Here is a 15,875-nt window from a genome sequence, read left to right as displayed (position 1 = left end):
TGTTTATATTGGAATTTTATTTGATGGATGTCCCAAATTTTTAATATCAATCGGATCATCATTTGAAATTTTAAAATGAAATTTATTTTCAAAAAAAGAAATTTAAAGAAAATTTTTGTTTCAATTATAACCATTAGTAAAAAATAACAGGTGTTGAATTATAACCATTATTTTCAAAACATTCTGTACCAAGAGAAACACTCAATAGAAAGCATTTCTTTTTGCACTTCATTATACTATAAATGCTTTCCACTGAAGAAGAGCATATCTTACAATCTTCCAACAAAGTTACATATGTGCTTCCATCATATATCTTCGCCTGATATAGGATCAAACACCATTTTTTTTAAGATAGCTTGTTTCCTGCTTGCAGCTTGCCAGTTCTATAATAACAAGCTCATTTTCTGCACTGGATTGGCTTCTGCAGTAAACCAAATGAACTGGGAATTTTTACCTTGATGTGTTACGCTGAGCTGCATATACATTTGACAACTACAAGATAGTTGGAGGAATGGTTGAATTCATGCTATGAAGAACACATGGAAAGCCTTTGCTTTGCTAATAAATCTTTTAGTTTCTTTAACATTTGACGATTAGAGCATAAATAATCCTGGAATCGTTCCCTCAAGTTCTGGAGTAACTTGTCATTGTGAGGGCTGTTGTTAAGCAGCTGTGAGAAGAGTTCCCTCCATAGATCAACGTTCCAATATCTGAAGGGCGATTTTACAGGCAGAAAGAAGGTATAATGAGCTAGAAAAAAAATAGTAAATTTCTACTTTAACGGGGCAATTACACAGCTCTGCACAAACTACAGAGTTATTGGGAAAATTAAGATATTTTTGGAGCTAAACAGATCAAACATAAACCGATATTAATGAAGTAAAAAGGAAGACAACATAGACATGAAAGAAAATAGACTCACAACTGCCGGAAGAAAACCCTTTTCTCTTATATTTCAAAGCACACTTACATACATCATCATCAGATCATCTATATGTGTAAATCATCTATTGCTTTACACATTTACGTGTGTATATATATATATATATATTTACAGAGATATTACAAGGGTTCTAGAAAATTTTAAGTGACAAAATTATAGTTTTTACGCTTATCAACAAAAGAGTGACTTGATAAGACACCACTAAAATTCTCTAAAATTAACTACAATTATATTTAATTAATTTATTAAATATTCTGGAACCTTCATTGAGAAAACTCTCAATTCTAAAAGAAATGCCTGCATATATATAGTTGTAAGAGATACCGTTTAAAAGGTTTTTTTGGAAGATAAATGTAGCCACCATCAGATGTTGCTTTCTTCTCAATCTCCATATAAGAATTATGCAGCATCAAATGAACAATGACACAGAGGCCATATGTGTCCACCTAAGAGTGAATAATGAGGAAATCTCACAAGTGTCAGTCTAACAAAAATGGCAACTGCATTTGAATGCTTATTAACAGAATACTGGCCTGAAATCTCCACGGCTTATTTTCTTGCATTTGGATGCAGCGAAAGCCAGAAGTCCGGCAATCTCCCTCGAATTCTGTGTCATCAGGAAAGAGATGCAGGTCTATTCCCTTACCCCAGTCGACAAGGCACAAGCCCTACATAGAAAAACTCTAAGCACAATTGTAACCTACTCAACTAAAAGTAATCTCTGATAACAAAATTAAACCTGATCGCCCCAAGAGCCAGTTCGGTCTTCAAACCCATCTTCAGAAAGGTCATCCCTGCTGAAATTCCAATTTTTAATTTCAAACACCACAATATGCCGCACATGAAAGCACTCCATTTAAAAACAAGGGATGATGCATGTATAATTCTATATAGATTAAATCATCATTGAAAGGAAACACCCTTAGAGAACTACAAAACATAGTCTTACATGAATCAGAAAATCATCCATTAGTGTCTTTAAGTCATATCTAAGAGACAAACAGTGATGATATCAACAAAATATTGAAAATTTTCATTTAAGATTAGTGAGATAAAATATAGTTTTGCATGTTATAATTTCAAATTCCCAGGACTTTTCCACAACAGTTTGAAAAACAGTGAACTACACTTCTGTCTTAATAGTTTCACAGCAGCCAAAAATTACCCTTTCTATCCTATGATGCTCCGGATGTAGATGCAAGCGTCCCATTTTTTGTGTTACAATAATGTCTAGAAAACTCAAGTTTTCAACAATTTGCAATACATTGTCACAATCCATTATATAAAAAAACAAATTTCACCTGGAATAGCGAACAAGCAGATCATCAGGCTTGAAATCACCATGAATAATCCCAACATCATGTAAAGTTTCCAGCACGTATAGCATTTCTGTGGTGTAATATATGCATAAAACCTCTTCCATGGACTTACCAACAATAACATAAGAATTTATGACATCCTGCACAAGATTGAACACGAGAACTTCCACTAGTGTGACTTGCCTAATAAGAATAAAGGAGCAGATACATAATGAAGTAAACTTACGTGAAGTGTCCCATGGCATAGGTAGTCGCACACAAGTAAGCTATAGTCAGAATGGACATCCATTCCATGAGCAACACCAAAGCTTGACCTCTGATAGAATTGCAATGTCAAGAACAATAACCTTCTTTAACCAACAGATGCTGAAAATAATGAAAATGTCAAGAACGCATTACTTGCTTGGTTGAGATCCGCTGATCAAGTTGACGATACATGTAAAATTCCCAAGGAAAAGCAGGCTTTTGTATCTGCAAGACATCTGATATAGTTATACAATCCAAAACGCAAATAAAAATCTATAATGAAGAGCCGATAATAACTACCTTTAGAGCAACAATATCATCAGGATTATAATCTATTGACAGATGCTCTAAATACTTTAGCAAAACCCCCGTCACCAGCACAACCTTTGATCTGGTACTCCTTTCCGCCTTTAAGCATCAGAGTAATGGTATGAGTAGAAAAAAACTTTTGAATCATGTATAAAAACTAAGATTCTGTAGATTGATTTTACATGCTGCAAAATTCTTACCTTGGAATTGATGAGATTCCAAACTCCAATTAAGGAATATTGTGGAATGTTATTCGTGTAGGATAACTTTTCCTAAATATATTGCTCTGCAGGTAATTTTATATATTCCTACTTAGTTGGAGAATCCCTATGCTACATATGTCTTAGGTCTTCCATTATAATAAGCAAGTTTTTGTATCATGATGTAGAATCCAATAATGAAGGCGTAGTCTTTCAAGATTTTGCATCTGTGTATGTAAGTGTTAAGATATGGACTCTAATGATATAATATGGACTGTACACTATATTTTTTTTAGAACTATTTTATCTTTTTGTATTTTTTCTGAAAGCATATTGATGATCGCTGAATTTCTCCGTCCCATTACGAGGCCGGGCAGATAGTAGCAGCCCACAATCAGGAGGCTCCTAAGCCCCTGAATAAGCCAGACCCAACCCGTTCATCCTGCTGATCGGACTCCTATTTAAGTCACTCAATCGGCCCGGCCCGGCCCATTTCAGCCTTAAAGCAAGCCCTTTCCTAGGTTCCGGTCCTTTTCCCTCAAACCCGGTCACAAGAAGAAACGACTGCGGGTCCAGTCATTTCACAGCCCTGTCCACTCGCGCGCCGAAGGGAATTAAATGCTTGCCTGACACAGGGAGGGTCCTGGGGTTATCCGTATGTACGAACCTACACCAAGGGGTAGGTGGTCCTATAGCGGAAAGGCTATATCACGTGAGGGAGAAGAAAGAGGATAAAAGGAAGGAAACACTCTCCTATAGGGCTAAGCTTTTTCTAAGTTTACAAAACCCTTGTAAAACCCTATTTTTTCTGAATCTCAGATCATCAATTGGCGCCGTCTGTGGGAAAACGAATGAGATATTTTCATCGCCGGAGTTCCACTCTTACAATACCCACTGAGATCCACGAAGGCTAACCACAACGAAAACAATCTTGTCAACACCCCTAATAACCTGAGCTCCGCTCAGGAAGGACAACAGTTCTCTTTTTCCAGTCCCACAACCCCAAACAACCAAACACCAATTCCCTTCAACCCCTCGCCAAGCTTGGCAGGGAACGTGCCTGGATGTGCTCTATCCAACCAGGACCTTCAAACCATGGCCCTCCAACTACAAAATACCGCTCACTGGTTGGGGCAGATGATGCAACAAAGGGGCCTTAACACCCCGGTGAATGTGTTGCCAGTGGTAGAAGAACCCAGAACCAATGAACCTCGCCAACCTACCCTCAATCCTCCTCAAACAACTAGCCGAGAAACAGGAGAGAGGAGCAGGAGAGCTGATGGAGAAGTAGAGTCAGAAGCAAGGGTTCACGGAAGGAGGGTGAGGGAGTTGATTGAGAATGACGAGGCCGACAGTTATTCTGTCGGAACAACCAAGTGGACGAGAAGCGAAGCGGAGGAAGAGGAGTACCGCCGGGAGAAGAAACCCAGGCAGGAGGAGGAAAGTGTAGACCAAAAGATGAGAGAGCAGCTCTTGGCCGAGTTGGGAACGAAGGATCAGAATCAAACTCTCTTGCCCACCTCTTCACCCTTCTCGAAGTGGGTGCAGCAGGAGATCGTCCCCAAGAAATTCATGATGCCTCCTATGGCAGCATATGACGGGGCTGGCAACCCGAGGGAGCATATTCTCAACTACAAAACTTTTATAGAGTTGCAGACTCTGTCGGATGCCTTGATGTGCAAGGTATTCCCTACAACCCTGACAGGACCAGCGCGGGCGTGGTTTAACCACCTGGAGGCGGGGAGCATCAGGAGTTTCGGGGATCTGGCCAACGCCTTCATCAGCCGGTTCATAGCCAGAGTTCCAGCAGAGAGAAAGACCAGTTACTTGGAGACGGTCAAGCAGAGGAAGGATGAATCGCTAAGGGAGTACGTGGCCCGTTTCAACACAGAGGCCCTACAAATCCCCGAGCTGGATGAGAGTCGGGCGGTAGAGGCCATGCAGAAAGGGACGACCTCGCCCGAGTTCTTTGGCTCGTTGAGCAGGAAACCCCCGACCTCACTGGCAGAGCTCATGAAAAGGGCGGAGAAATACATAAGGCAGGATGATGCCTTAATGACGAGCAGGTTTGCCAAAGGGGCAGAAGACAGAGGAAAAGCCCCCAAAGAAAAGAGGTCAGAGAGGCAGGAGAAGAAGCAAGGCAGAAGGCCTGAAACCTACAGACAGCCTTAGGAGCGAAGAGACCAAAGACCCCACCCTCCAATGGTCCCAGAATAGAAATCGCTCCCTCCGTGGATTCCAGAGAGTCTGACCCCGCTCAACGCCTCCAAAGCCAAGGTGCTCATGGCAGTACAGGACAAGGAGTTCCTTCAATGGCCCAGACCTATGAAAGCTGAAGCAAACCAGTGAGATCCTGACAAATATTGTCATTATCATCGTACACACGGCCATGACACCAACAACTGCTACCAGCTGATTGCTGAGATCGAGAGGCTGATAAAAAGGGGACACCTCAGAAACTTTGTGAAGAAACCGGAGGGACAAAGGCCTCGGCCCAACCCAGCGGAGCAAACATCCCGGAGAGCAGGAGCAGGACCAGTGAATGATGGGTCTAGTGGGACCATCAACATGATTGTCGGAGGATTAGGAGGTTGGATAAGCCGAAAAGGAAAAAAGAGGAGTCGAGATGGGGAAAGCAGCAGTGCTGAGATCATGCAAGTCGTCGAGCACTCTCCGGTGGCCATCATTTTCTCTCTGGAGGACGCTCAAGGTATTCAAATGCCTCACGACGACGCTTTGGTTATTAAAGCCATCATCCACAACTACCGAGTGAAGAAGATCTTGGTGGACGACGGGAGCAAGGTGAATTTGCTGCCGTACCGGGTCTTCCAGCAGATGGGAATTCCCGAGGAGCAACTAGTCCGGGACCAAGCCCCAGTGAAAGGGATCGGAGGAATCCCGGTGCTAGTGGAGGGGAAGATAAAGCTGGCTCTCACTTTAGGAGAGGCACCAAGGACTCGCACTCACTATGCGTTGTTCTTAGTGGTCAAACTCCCATTGAGCTACAACGCAATCCTGGGGAGACCTGCGCTGTTTGACTTTGAGGCCGTAACCAGCATCAGATATCTGGCTATGAAGTTTCCAACAGAGGCAGGAGTGGGAGTAGTCCGGGAAAGCCAGGAAGAGGCGAGAGCGGTGTACCTAGCCACAGTGGCAGAGCTAAGCTCGGCGGGGGAGAAGCTCGACTCAGAGGTGCTAGAGGTTAGGGACGAAAAGAAAGAGGCTAGAACAGAGCCGGTCGGAGAGCTGGAGACTTTTCCCTTATCAGAAGCAGAGACATATAAGGTCTTCAGTCTTAATGCCGGCCTCACTGAAGAGCAGAAAACGGAAGTCATGGCCTGATCCGAGGTCAAGCGTCGAGCTTCGCCTGGAAGCCTTCTGACATGCCCGAGATTGACCCCGAGGTGATGACACACAAGCTGAATGTCCTCCGTGAAGCTAGACCGGTGAAGCAGAAGAAAAGGGTGGTAGGAAGGGAGAAGCAACAGGCCACCAGGGAGGAGGTACGGAAGTTAGAAGAGGCAGGCTTTATCAGAGAAGTTATGTACCCGCAGTGGTTAGCAAATCCTGTATTAGTCAAAAAAGCCAATGGCAAATATAGGATGTGCATAGATTTTACTGACCTGAATCAGGCCTGTCCTAAAGATTGTTATTCCCTCCCTGATATTAATAAAATGGTCGATTCCACGGCCGGTTTTGATTATATGTCGTCTTTGGATGCTATGTCTGGGTATCACCAAATTCCAATGGACAGGTCGGATGAAGAAAAGACCTCGTTCATAACGGAAGATGGGACCTACTGCTATAAGGCCATGCCCTTCGGGCTGAAGAATGCCGGGGCAACATACCAAAGACTAATGAATAAGATTTTCAAAAATCAAATCGGCAGAGATGTAGAAGTGTATGTAGATGATATGGTGGTCAAAAGCCCAACCTTCCAACAGCACATGGTAGATCTGAGGGAGGTATTCGAGGTGCTCGAACAGTACAGAATGAGGCTGAACCCAGCAAAATGTGCCTTCTTCATCAGGGGAGGAAAATTCCTCGGGTACATAGTAAGTGGGAAAGGCATTGAGCCCAATCCTGAGAAAGTGGAAGCTATCTTGAACATGCAAGAGCCAACTTGCGTAAGAGATGTCCAGAGACTTACCGGGAGAGTGGTGGCGCTCGATCGCTTCATGTCGAGGTCGGCTGAAAGATGCTTGCCGTTTTTTAAGAAGTTAAGGAAAGTGTCGAACTTCGAATGGACCGAGGACTGCTGAGAAGCTTTCAAGGAGCTCAAAAGTTATCTTAGCTCGCCTCATGTGCTCAGCAGTCCGATGGAGGGAGAAGAGCTCCTGATTTATTTATTAGCCTCAAAACAAGCCGTTAGTGCCGTGTTGGTTAGGGTGGAAGAAGGGGAGCAGAAGCCTGTTTTCTATGTCAGCAAGGTGCTTAAAGATGCCGAGATCAGATATTTGAACATCTTGTTCATTAGTCTTTGGTATGTTGCCCCGGCATTCTTCAGCCCGAAGGGCATGGCCTTATAGCAGTAGGTCCCATCTTCCGTTATGAACGAGGTCTTTTCTTCATCCGACCTGTCCATTGGAATTTGGTGATACCCAGACATAGCATCCAAAGACGACATATAATCAAAACCGGCCATGGAATCGACCATTTTATTAATATCAGGGAGGGGATAACAATCTTTAGGAAAGGCCTGATTCAGGTCAGTAAAATCTATGCATATCCTATATTTGCCATCGGCTTTTTTGACTAATACAGGATTTGCTAACCACTGCGGGTACATGACTTCCCTGATAAAGCCTGCCTCTTCTAACTTCCGTACCTCCTCCCTGGTGGCCTGTTGCTTCTCCCTTCCTACCACCCTTTTCTTCTGCTTCACCGGTCTAGCTTCAGGAAGGACATTCAGCTTGTGTGTCATCACCTCGGGGTCAATCCCGGGCATGTCAGAAGGCTTCCAGGCGAAGCTCGACGCGTGACCTCGGATTAGGGCCATGACTTCCGTTTTCTGCTTTTCAGTGAGGCCGGCATTAAGACTGAAGACCTTATCTGTCTCTGCTTCTGATAAGGGAAAAGTCTCCAGCTCTCCGACCGGCTCTATTCTAGCCTCTTTCTTTTCATCCCTGACCTCTAGCACCTCTGAGTCGAGCTTCTCTCCCGCCGAGCTTGGCTCTGCCACTGTGGCTAGGTACACCGCTCTCACCTCTTCCTGGCTTCCCCGGACTACTCCCACTCCTGCCTCTGTTGGAAACTTCATAGCCAGATATCTGATGTTGGTTACGACCTCAAAGTCAAACAGCGCAGGTCTCCCCAGGATTGCGTTGTAGCTCAATAGGAGTTTGACAACTAAGAACACCGCATAATGAGTGCGAGTCCTTGGTGCCTCTCCTAAAGTGAGAGCCAGCTTTATCTTCCCCTCCACCGGCACCGGGATTCCTCCGATCCCTTTCACTGGAGCCTAGTCCCGGACTAGTTGCTCCTCGAGAATTCCCATCTGCTGGAAGACCCGGTACGGCAGCAGATTCACCTTGCTCCCGTCGTCCACCAAGATCTTCTTCACCCGGTAGTTGTGGATGACGGCTTCAATAACCAAAGCGTCATCGTGAGGCATCTGTGTAATACCCGGCTAGATTCCGGCATCGGAATCCCTACCTTCCGGCGGAATCTCCGTTGGAATTTGGAATTCTGAAGATGCCAGAGGCTTCTAGAGGGGTAAAAATGTGTTTTCTAAAATGTTTTCACATGATTTTATGGTTTTAAATGAAAAAGAATTGAGTTTTGAAATGAAAAGACCAAGGAGGCGTTTGCCAGGTTCGGCCGCCGAAAGTCAAGTTCGGCCGCCGAACATGCATGAGTTTAGGGGGCACGTTAGGCTGCCGAAGGTCTTCGACCAGGCCACCTATAAAGGGCCCTCAGATCGGAAATGGGCGAGTTTTCTCCCCATTCTCGAGCTCAGGTGAGTTTTTGTCCTCCCTTGGCCGTTTTCATGTTCTTTCTTCATCTCCTTCATGTTTTCATGAGTTCCATGGTTATTTTGAAGAGTTTTCAAGCTTAGATCAAGTTTTGGGAGCTTGGAGCTTTTGGAGCTTGGATTCTCCACACCTCCGAGTTAGGGATCACACTACCCTCGATCTTCAAGAGGTAAGTGTAGATCTTTGCTTCCCTAGTGTTTTTATAAAGTTTTATGAAGGTTTTAATGGTAGAGTATGGGTAGATATGCATATTTAGGTTTATGTGGGTTTTATGCCCAATGTATGTTTATATGATGCTATGTTGAATGTTTAGGCTAGGTTATGCATGTGGGAGAGTGTATGCATGATTGGAAGAGAGTATGTGAGGATTTGGGTTGTTTTGATGGTTTTGGCCTATGTGGGTCATAAACTATCTAGGTATGTTTTGATGTTGTTTTTGGAGTTTAATCAAGCTATTAAGCTCCTTTGGGCATGGTTAAGGGTTTATGCATGTTTTGGTAAGGTTGGGTGTTTGTTTTGGGGTGTTTGGAAGGTTTGGGAGGCTTAAATGCATGAGAAGCTGAGTTCTGCCCTTCTGGGAAGAACTCAGGTTCGGCCGCCGAAGGTGGTTTCGGCCGCCGAACCTGCCTTTGGATGCATGGATTGGCCGCCTAACCTTGCCCCCGAAAGTTGAGTTTTGGCTTGAAAGCAGACTTTCGGCCGCCGAAGGAAGGATTCGGCCGCCGAAAGTGTCTGACTTTCGTCTCTGGAGTGGGACTTTCGGCCGCCGAAGGTGCCGCCGAAAGTGCCCTGTCCAGCCTTTTCAAGGTTGTTTTCTATGCATGTTTAAGTGATGTTTTAGTGGGTTTTTAGGGAGTTGTTTATGAGTTGTTTAGAGTGTGTTTGGCACCTCATTCGAGTCCACCTGTGTAGGACCGGACCCGAGGGATCGAGGAGGCCATCAGTGTTAGCAGTTGCAGAGTCAGTCTAACGTCTGTCAGAGGTGAGTAGAACTAAACTTAATCTTTTATGTACGAAATCTAATGCCTAAAGCATGTTCATGCATCATGATTACATGTAATAGGATTGATTGCACTAGTTTCACGAATATGGCGCATTGCATTATTTGATGTTGATTCAGGAGGTTTGGACCAAGGCGACTTCAATAGCCCATTTCTGTCATTGAGTCTTGGGTAAGTCCTTTGAGAGCCGGACAAGTACATATAGGAAAGTCCCTATGAGCTCTCTGTGGACTAGGTACCCTGTCATGTATGTGAAAGTCCTGTGTGAGCTCCTTTGGGGGAGCCGGGCACCGACAGAGGGAATTTTGAGGTCATGTCCGATCCTTGAGAGGAAAGGATGCTAGCAAAAAGAACTCTCAGAAACAGGTCCGTGGGGAGTAAATATTTGCATGAACCCGAGACGGACAAGATACAGTTATGTGATTTCTTTGTGTTATGACGCATTTCATGAAAGCATGTAATTAATGAACTGTTTTCCTTGTTTCTACTCACTGGGCTTTTTAGCTCACCCCTCTCCCCTAACCCCAGTGTTGCAGGTTTGAGGTTGATCAGGAAGACGTCAAGGGTAAAGGTCTTGTTCATGTAATAGTATTAGATTAGTACTTTTAGTGTGGACATGTATTGTAATGGATATATTGATTTATAAGAGAATGTAATGTAAAGTTAAGTGGAGTTATGTTTATGGTTTAGTACTGTGCTTGGCCCTAAGACTTGGTTAGTCCCTTTTTAATACATGATGTATGTTATGCTAGATGTTGAGTTATGTTTAAACTAATCTTGTGGCATGTGTTGTTACCACGCTATGGTAATGGATGAGGACCCTAGAGGAGGTCTTATGTTTATGGTTTGATGCATACACAGGTTAGGTTCTAGTTCCTTGGATGTAATCCCAGCTTGATGTATGTTATGTTGACCCAGCTAGAGTTTTGGTGAGGGCTCTAGTAGGGGGTTTCTTTATGTTTTCAGTTATGTCGCATACAGGTCAGGCTCGGTATGTACATCAGATGTTTGAGTTTTTATGTTAAAGTTTTGATCATGTATGGGATTTGACCAGGTGATAGGATGTATGTTTGGCTTGCTACGGGTCCCGGCGGCCTTAAGCCGATCTGGATCCTAGCGCCGGTGGCGGTTCGGGCCGTTACAGAGGGGTATCGGTTGCCGGGCTGTTACAATCTGAATACCCTGAGCGTCCTCCGGAGAGAAAATGATGGCCACTGGAGTGTGCTCGACGACTTGCATGATCTCGGCACTGCTGCTTTCCCCCTCTCGACTCCTCTTTTTTCCTCTTCGGCTCATCCAACCTCCTGACCCTCCGACAATCATGTTGATGGTCCCACTAGACCCATCTTTCACTGGTCCTGCTCTCGCTCTCCGGGATGTTTGCTCCGCTGGGTTGGGCCAAGGCCTTTGTCCCTCTGGTTTCTTCACAAAGTTTCTGAGGTGTCCCCTTTTTATCAGCCTCTCGATCTCAGCAATCAGCTGGTAGCAGTTGTTGGTGTCATGGCCGTGTGTACGATGATACTGACAATATTTGTCAGGATCTCGCTAGTTTGCTTCAGCTTTCATAGGTCTGGGCTATTGAAGGAACTCCTTGTCCTGTACTGCCATGAGCACCTCGACTCTGGAGGCATTGAGCGGGGTCAGACTCTCTGGAATCCACGGAGGGAGCGATTTCTGTTCTGGGACCCTTGGAAGGTGGGGTCTTTGGTCTCTTCGCTTCCAGGGCTGTCTGTAGGTTTCAGGCCTTCTGCCTTGCTTCTTCTCCTGCCTCTCTGACCTCTTTTCTTCAGGGGCTTTTCCTCTGTTTTCTGCCCCTTTGGCAAACCTGCTCATCATTAAGGCATCATCCTGCCTTATGTATTTCTCCGCCTTCTTCATGAGCTCTGCCAGTGAGGTCGGGGGTTTCCTGCTCAACGAGCCAAAGAACTCGGGCGAGGTCATCCCTTTCTGCATGGCCTCTACCGCCCGACTCTCATCCAGCTCGGGGATCTGTAGGGCCTCTGTGTTGAAACGGGCCACGTACTCCCTCAGCGATTCATCCTTCCTCTGCTTGACCGTCTCCAAGTAACTGGTCTTTCTCTCTGCTGGAACTCCAGCTATGAACCGGCTGATGAAGGCGTTAGCCAGATCCCCGAAACTCTTGATGCTCCCCGCCTCCAGGATGTTAAACCACGCCCGCGCTGGCCCTGTCAGAATTGTAGGGAATACCTTGCACATCAAAGTATCCGACAGAGTCTGCAACTCCATAAAAGTTTGTAGTTGAGAAAATGCTCTCTCGGGCTGCCAGCCCTGTCATATGCTGCCATAGGAGGCATCATAAACTTCTTGGGGACGATCTCCTGCTGCACCCACTTCGAGAAGGGTGAAGAGGTGGGCAAGAGAGTTTGATTTTGATCCTTCGTTCCCAACTCGGCCAAGAGCTGCTCTCTCATCTTTTGCAACTTTTGGTCTAGACTTTCCTCCTCCTGCCTGAGTTTCTTCTCCCGGCGGTACTCCTCTTCCTCCGCTTCGCTTCTCGTCCACTTGGTTGTTCCGACAGAATAACTGTCGGCCTCGTCACATATAAATATGTAACATTCTCCTAGTGTATTCTATTTTGAAAACTCACAAAGAAATAAGAAAATTTTAACCGCTGTAGACGTGACCAAATTGGTGAATCATATTAAATCTGTATGTTGATTTCTTTTCGTGTGCTTATTTTTTGGATTGTGTGATTATTCAATTCTTAATAGTAGATTCTAGTAGCCAATCACATAAAATTTATCATGTTATTTTATTCTTTATTATTTTAAATGTAACATGGTATTATTTTCTTCTTTCTTCTTTATTATTCTAATTTCAACACTTACAATACTAAAAGATCATACTGTAGAGCACTCTTCCTGTTAGGATCAACAAATGACTTCAGTATCATGTGTCAACTACAATTTCACATCATAATGAAAATGCCATTTCTATTGTGTATCCAAGGTTAATTCTAAAGATATTTGACATGATAAGTCTTTCTATTGGTAATAGAAGTCAAGTAGGATTGCATAATAACCCTTTTCAAGCAAGCAAAGTAGACAATAGGCTTCTACAAACACTAATCAATTTGGTCTCAAAATCAAGCTAAATATCTTGTACTTATCATCACCCTGGTTCTTCAAAACCACTCGGTAGTTTACCTTCACTTACATTTTAAAGCATAAAGAAGAAATGAGTTCTTTCACAAATTTAAGCTTGTTCCAACATGAAAGATTTCAATAACTGTAGACTCAAAGCAGTTTAGGATATAATGCAAATTGAAATTCAGGATCACTTATCTTAACAATCTTGTTTCTGGATGCATTTCCTAGAGATAACAAGTCCACTTTCCCAGAGTAAGCTTTGTTACGTTGATGGTATCCCTAAAACAATAGCAAGGAGAACTCTTGTAATACTAACTACTGGTCAAATGGATCAGTTAAGAATCATGGGCATAATAGTCAAGAAATGGAATGGTCTTACATCATATCTCATGATTTGAGTGTGTATCTTCTTTAATAGCTCTTCCATGGTTGAACCGGACCATGGATGAACACGATTTTTTACCAACCCAATTGGTTCATCACCATCAATCTGTAAAATGGGAATTCAGATGCAAATTTGAATCAGCCAGCCTTTCAAAGAAAAGAAATCTTATCAAAAGAGAAGCAGACAGACAGTAAACTCGTAGTACATCGCTGACTTAAGCTCTAGAGAACTGGCATGCTACACTAGATTGACTATGTGAAAGAACATGCTTTCAACACTAAGTTAGAGTCATAAAATAAATGTCCCTAAAATTAGATTAGCTGAAACGGAGATGTTTAAATAAGTGATGCGAAGGGAAGGACTACAGGGAAAAGAATTACCATTCAAATATGTTATACATAAAAGTTACAGCCAAGAAAAATAAGGAAAATGGGGCAAGGAAAAAGGTGCCTTTTAATTAACTTGAGGTTCGAACAAACAAGCATGAAAGTGTGAGAGAGCATTGAAAAGGGGACCTCTAAAAAAAAGAAAAAGAAAAATAAAAAATGTTCTTAATTCATCCATTATACGGACGTACTCCTGGTCAAAATGCCAATCGGCATTAACATGTCCAAAACAAACAACTACGCATAATATTTAGACTTGGTTATGAATAAATCAACAGTATTTAGAAACTTATAATATTTCACAGGAAACAAAAAATTAACAGTGGAAAGCTCAAGCAGCATAGCTTTGTATCTTCTTCTACAGGGTGTTTGCATACCTTTTGAAGTGAACAACCATTTACCCAGTGAGAAATCCTATCGAGAAATAAAGCATGTGCTCCCTTCAACCTTTCAAGAGGTTTGGTATTCCTATTACATAATATAATCACAATTACTTTGAATTAGAGAAGGTTAATCACCCGAAAGAGCAAAGCATCTATGTCAAAGAGAGAGAAGCCAGCGAACAACCATCCAAAAAACATAGGCAAACTAGAAGAAGAGACCTTAAAATGCCTTTCTAATAAATCACATGTGCTTGCTGCCAATTCTCTTTCGCTTCAAGAAGTCCCGCTTACAGTTCATAAAGCAAAGAGTGGTCGCAACATATCTTGTTCTCTTCCATTTCTTTGAAAACAAATTTGGTGTCATCACTACCTTCCAACTACAGTGCCCAATAAGAACAATTTAACCCATGTAACAATCAAACAGACATCAGAGATCAACTAAACTAACTCGTCGCATATACAAAATCTCAAACAACATGCAAGTTAGAAAATTGAAGAAGAGTGGCCCAGCATATGTTACTCATTCTATTTCTGTAAAAATGCTATCAAATTCACACTGCCCTCTGACTATAAGAAGCTAAAATGATCCCAACCACATAATCTCATCTAATAATCATTCAATGCACCTCCAACCCAAAAAATAAAAATGAAAATGACAGTCCTATTGAAGCTCCAATTTTTCAAACAGGAAGTGAGCCAATGAAGGAAGGACTCAATAGAACAGTAATAGTGGGAAAATAAAAGTTTTACTTCTCTTCATTTCTCTTAAACGATAAAATAAATACTAAGCAACAAAACTAACCCATCAAACAATTAAAGCCCGAAAACAACAAGCAACCAAATGAAGAAATAAAAACACATCAAAGCTACCAAATTTAGGAGAGAATCCAAGCAAAATACCTTTAAGAATGAATGAAAAATTCAGGAGTAAGAAAATCAGAGCAAGCAAAGAGTACATTACGTGGAGGAGCCAAATTTTGAGAAATCTGGGATCGTTTCGGTACTGGGCATTGTGCTTGAAAGTCCTTATACAGTCTAATAGAAGATTATTTGGATCACCACCAAAGGCTTTATTATCAAGTGCCTTCTTGATGGACCTGGAATCACCACCGATTTTGTCAAATCTAGAATCAATAGCGGCCAAAAAAAAATTACATGGGCAGATAGAAAGAGAAAACACGTACAGTAGCCAAGGAAAGACAGGATCGCGAGCATATGAGGCGTTGTTGGGGTCCGTCAACATGATGGTCATATGCTTTTTAGCAAGTTTCGACTGGAGATTCGCTGAGAGAGAGGGAGGTGGTGGAAGAAAGCAGAGCGCAGAACAAAAGGAGCGGGGAAATTAGAAATGGTTGATTTTCAAATTTTGTAATTTATCAAGCAGTTCTATTGATTTTATCTTTTTTTAAATCAAACAATTAATTTACAGTATAGTCCATAAAGTTTAGTAAAATTTACAATTTACTCCATTCTTATTTATTATACTGATAAATAATTTAGTAACTGAATTTTTATTTTATTAATAAAATAATTTTTTATTAAATTTAATATTAATTCATTGTTAATTAAAAAAGTCAACTTAAATTAGAAAAATTAAATTATTGTAAATATTAAAACT

General features: G+C 42.6%; 1 pseudogene; it reads right to left on the bottom strand.

Moving 5' to 3' along the window:
• Positions 1–196: 196 nt before the first annotated feature.
• Positions 197–15,610, bottom strand: LOC110630422 (annotated as a pseudogene).
• Between the last annotated feature and the right edge of the window lie 265 nt (positions 15,611–15,875).

Source organism: Manihot esculenta, chromosome 13, assembly GCF_001659605.2.
Source record: "Manihot esculenta cultivar AM560-2 chromosome 13, M.esculenta_v8, whole genome shotgun sequence".
In the NCBI taxonomy this organism is placed as follows: Eukaryota; Viridiplantae; Streptophyta; class Magnoliopsida; order Malpighiales; family Euphorbiaceae; genus Manihot; species Manihot esculenta.
The sequence above is the reverse complement of the archived record's forward strand: the minus strand, read 5'-3'. Positions and strand labels throughout refer to the sequence as shown.